Source organism: Eretmochelys imbricata, chromosome 13 (genome assembly GCF_965152235.1).
Source record: "Eretmochelys imbricata isolate rEreImb1 chromosome 13, rEreImb1.hap1, whole genome shotgun sequence".
Classification (NCBI taxonomy): Eukaryota; Metazoa; Chordata; order Testudines; family Cheloniidae; genus Eretmochelys; species Eretmochelys imbricata.
Window position 1 is genome coordinate 25,843,026 of NC_135584.1, and position 5,565 is coordinate 25,848,590.

The window sequence follows — 5,565 nt, forward strand, 5'->3', positions numbered from 1 at the left end:
TATGGAAGCTGTTCCAGACCCCTAATCATTTTTGTTGCCCTTCTCTGCACCCTTTCCAATTATAATATATGGTTTTTGAGATGGGGTGACCAGAGCTGTACACCATATTCAAGATGGGCAGACCATAGATTTATATAGTGGTGTTATGATCTTTTCTGTCCCTTTTATATTATCTATCCCAGGGGTTCTCAAACTTCATTGCCCCATGACCCCTTTCTGACAACAAAAATTACTACATGACCCCAGGATGAGGGATTGAAGCCTGAGCTCGCCCAAGCCCTGCTGCCCCCAGTAGGCAGGTGCAGGGGTAAAGCAGCAGCCCAAGGGCTTCAGCCCTAGGCGGGAGGCCTGTAACCCTGGGCCCTGCCACCCAGGGCTGAAGCTCTCAGGCTTTGGCTTTGGGCCCGGTCAGTGGGGCTTGTGTTTCAGCCCTGTGCCCCAGCAAGCCTAACACCAGCCCTGGCAACCCCATTAAAATGGTGTCTCGACCCACAGTTTGAGAATTGCTGATCTATCCTTTCCTAATGGTCCCTAACATTCTGTTCACTTTTTTGGCTGCCGCTGCACATTGAGTAGATATTTTCAGAGAACTATCCACAATGACTCCAAGACCTTTCTTGAGTGGCAACAGCTAATTTAGACCCCATCATTTTGCATGTATAGTTGGGATTATTTTTTTCCAATGTGCATTACTTTGTGCTTATCATCACTGAATTTAATTTGCCACTTTGTTGTCCAGTCATCCAATTTAGTGAGATCCCTTTGTTCTTGCAGATCTTTTTCTGTGTGGAGATGGTAAATTAACCATTTGCCTAAAGAAAGCCATGTGAGCGCTTTGTAATTAAAAACATAATGTTTTGGATGAACCAACCCTGCCCTTGGATTGACTGTAAAATATTTGCTTTGGTTTTGGTGTATGTGACAGCTATGCCTGGATAAATGTGATCTCAGAAGTTACTATGGAACAGTGTCCAATCCTCATGCTATCTTCATCCACTGGGAGTTTTTTCTGAGGATATAACTCTTTTATGTTGTGTTTCATGGGTTGAGAATATTGTCACTCTAGTGTCTGGGTGGAGTGAGGGAATGGGAGGAGATTTCCTGCTTTGGGATGCTCCTGTAGTTGAATTAGGTTACTTTATAATTAGCTGTTTCTGGGAGGCAGTGTGGTGTAGGCGTTAGAAACTAGGAGCTGGGAATTTGTGTTCCATTGCCAGTTATGGCACTGACTGTGATCGTCTGTAAATCCTTTGACTTCTTTGTGCCTCAGTTTCCCCTCTATAAAATCAAGTTGACACATTCCTGCTTCAAGGGTACACAAAAACGGAGGCACCTAAAATCAGGGGATACTTTGTAAAATTTGGGCCTAAATTTCTAGCTTTCTGAGTGCAACCCAGAATGGAAATAGAATGACTATGTTCCATGTAGACAATCTAAAAAACAGTAGCTCTGAGATGTGTTAATTATCTCGTTCATATCAACAGAGTGTCAAAGGGACAGCATCACCTTGAAATCTAGTCAATTTAATAAATGAGTTCAAAGTATTTCAGGTACTAAACCAGCTCTGCAGCCCCGACCAATTGTTGTGGTTTTACAATCACATTTTCTTAATTTTTAAATAAGTGTTTTTCACTCCCTCAAGGAAACTTACCCTACAAGCGGAACGGTGAAACTGACTATACATAAAGGGCGTGTCTAAAATTTTTGCCACTTTAACTAAACCAGTGTAGTTAAGGCACTAAAAATACCCTTGTACGAATGCCTTTGAAGTGCTTATATTAGTATAGTTTATTTCAGTTGAAGACTATACTGGTATAACTGTTTCCACACTAGGGCTTATATCAATATAAGTAGCAGTAAAAAAATCACACACCCCCTCAACAAACATAGTTATAGTAGCAAAACTTTTCTAGTGTAGACCAGGCCAAAGTGCTGTCAAATGCACTAAATAAACAAACTGGGGGAGGGGGGGGGGGAAGAAATATTCTTCCTTCTAATCCCTTTCAGTTCTAAGGGTTTTCAAGGGTTACTTGTATCAACAGTGGGCTCAATGCTATCAACAGAAGTGAGGTTATTTTCAGTTGACTGTGTCTTTAGCTCAGATGCCTGATTTTTAAACATCAATATTTTTAACTCCCTGTCTCTGTTAATTTTAGCACAAACCTCCAGCTAATGGGCTTATCTGGTGCTGTTGGATGCAGCAGCGAAGACAGGAGGACATATAGCTAGCCTCCATCTGCACTACAGTTATACCCGAGTTGGGGACATGGTTACAACAGTTTCAAAACTGTAGGTTACACAGGACCTAGCTACGTCCCAGTAAAGTGAGCTGTCACCATTCAGGCCCATGTATGTTAGGGTGATGGACACAATATGGAAACCTGGGTGGGAGTGGGGTTGTCTGGGGTTTAACCTAGGTTCTGGCAACCCACTATTTACAGCTACGGTCCCTCATTTAACTCTTGCAACCAGGTCCTGTGACAGGCCGCAGTGTAGGCAGGACCTAACAAGATGCACTGCTCTCAGTGGCGAAGTCCTTGCCTGCCCGGTTCTCAGGGCCACCCTCTGCTCAAGTTATACTCCCTGCCGAGAGAAGAGGTGAGAGTGAAGCGCTCAGCTCTGGGACTTATTTGCCGAGGAAAGAGTGAAGGAATAAAAAATAAAAGTTCTCTCTGGCCAGTTTTTACCTCTAGCCACTAGTGGCCCCCCTTGGGGCTGCTCCTGTGCTCTTGGCTTTCTGCTACCCCTCTGGGCACAGCAGCGTGGGGAGCCACAGATACCAGGGGGAGGAGGAGCAGGGGCAGGGCTGATCAGGGAAGAAGAGGATCTTGATTTTCCCTTTGTGGCCTCCCCAAAATATCCAGTTTAGGGTCCCACAGCAGGAGGGTGCACGGCCCAGCACAGACTCCCATGCTGCTTCTGGAGGTGGGACCACAGTGCATTTAGTATTCATTAGTCTTAGTGCTGCAATAGCACCCGTAGTGTAGGCAGGGCCATAGCAAGAGACAGCCCCTTGTCTAGCGTGTACCAACTCCTGGCCACTCTGACCAGCTGCCTGTCTCTTTGAGCAGAGAGGACAAAACAATAGTCTTTGTTATTAAGGGGGGGGGCTTCTGGGTGAAATTTGCAAGCTGTGCAATGGAGCAATATTGAGCTGGAAGTAGATTTGCAAAGTGATTGGTGGTGAGAGGGATATGGAGAATTCCTGTGCCCTGGAAATGTTGGGGTCCCGAGAAGCACACGCAAGGAGCTGGTGAAGACGCGTGTGAAATGTGAGGTAAAAATGTCATGAATTGGAATAGCCTGAAAGCGACGGGATTTATCAAAATCAATATAAACCAGGCTAAAGTCAATCTAAGCGCACCCCCAAAGGGGTTTGTGCTAGTTTAACTCAATCAGTGTAAAAAAGGAATTGAGCTAAAATGGTGCAATTCTGACTATAGGCAAGGCTTGAGTTCATGCACATGCTCTCACACAGAGATACCTGTGGGGAAGGACCTCTCAGAAATGAACCCTTTCTGCCCCTCCCCCACACCTGGGCCCATGAGTCAGCAATCAGTCCCAGGGAGCCTGCGGGGTCCTTTCGTGAGCAGGTCAAAAGAAGGAGTGTTTGTTCAAGGGAATGCCTGTGCCTTTCAGTTGATGCCCATGGGGATTGTCCTGGGCAGACACTTCTGTGCTTGGGCTAATCCACATCCCGGCATCTCATGGCACTGCAGGCTGGGTAACACGTCCTTCTGCACTCCAGCATCTGCGTAGGTGCAGTGCTGAAACCTCCAGCAGGTTTCTGGCTAATCTAACGTGGAACAACTCTGCTTCGTTAAAAGGAGGAGACCCCCCAGGAGCTCCCCAAGCATGTAAAGTGAACTTTGTTTCTAAAGTTGTAGTTGCATCCCTTAGACCCTGTCTACACAACTCCAGCTGAGCCAGGAGACCAAGTTACAACATTGTCGTCTCCTAGGTTGGCAACCATATGACTTCATTTTGTGGGACCCAAAGCTCTGGACATGTTGAAGGCTTCAGCATGCTGCAGAGGTGCTGTTAAAACAGAGCTGGGGTTTCTCTACACTTCAAGTCTCTGGGGTCACAAACTGGTGATGTGTAGTGTGGAAGGGGACTTAAGTCCAGATCTTGCAAGGCCATTAACATGTTAGTTGTCCCAGGGAAGTTAATGGGACTCATCATGTGCATAAGTCCTTGCAGGTCCAGGGTCTTAATTGCTGAAAGGAAGAGAGCTGTAGTTATTTTAACAGGAGTTACTGACGTCACCTGATTCTTGTCTTCTTACAGCTTGAGCTCATGCTGCTATTGCAAAGACCAAGAGGTGCAAAAGAACATTTGCCTGCTAAACACTTGTGGCCTCCCATCCCTTCAGGATACCCACCCACAATTTGTAGCAGAGGTCCAGAGGAGGCCAGATCTAGAGTTCAATGCCCACAAGCTGTGATCTGGCATCTCAAGGCAGCTGTGTTTAGTGAGAGCTTTTCATGTGGATTCTATCATCACTGTTGTCAGATTATTCCCTGTGAGCCCTGTGCTTCACCATGCCCCAGAAAATAATCTCCCTATGGTTTGCAAGAACAGTTAGGGTGTATTCTCTGTTACTATGGGGAACTGTCATGCAAGAGGAGATAGAATGCGTCTTCTCCCTGTGGGGCAAACAGTCAGGGCTATCTACGTTCATATATCTGGCATGCATCCAGTGCTTACTTTGTGCCAGGACTTGCCAGGGCTGAGACCCGGCACCTCTAGGCCTGGCAGTTCATAGCCTCAGGATCTCTGGACTTGTTGCATCAGTTATGAATGTAAAAAAATGGCTTTTTCATTACAAATTAAGGACTGCATGCATGCATCCATCCAGGCTGACACACTAGTGCCTATCACCTTAGCATCCAGTTTATAGACCATTGTTGGACATTAACAAGGCGTTTGCTATTGCAAATATTCTAGCAGGTCTGAAACCATGGACACTGAAATAGAGCTTAAGATAGAGGCGTCTAATTGGCTGGGTGGCAGGTGCAGCACTTAGGAACCCTCATAGCTGTAGAGATGGGTCTGTGTCTCACAGCCAGTTTTCAGCACGCCTTGGTGACTCTTGATTTAAACTGGCAGCTTTTCAAATCAGCTCCCTGTGTTTAAAAACGGCCTCTCCTCTGCAATGGGCTGTGTGTTGTACAGGGAGTGACCAGCTCCATTGGTTGACAAGGGTGGACCTCGCAGCTTAAGCTGCAGGAGCAAAAATGTGGGGTGAATGTTCAGAAGACGTTCACAGCTAGAGTACAGAAGCAACTCTGCCACAGAACACGCTGCCATGAGGGGAGGTGAAGCTGACGTTGTTGGTGTAAGTCATGGGCAGACCCATCTCTCCAGGACAGCACAGGATTGAGGCTGCCAACTGGGGCACAGCGTTGGGAGGACGCAGTGGATGACCCATCAGAGCGGGCTCTTCCAACCCGGCTGATGCTACAGATGACTGCTTAGGACAAGTTAATCAAGGACAGAAATGTACCATGTGCCGTAAAACAAGAAGATGACCTGGTAAAGAAGGTAACTGTGCACATGCAC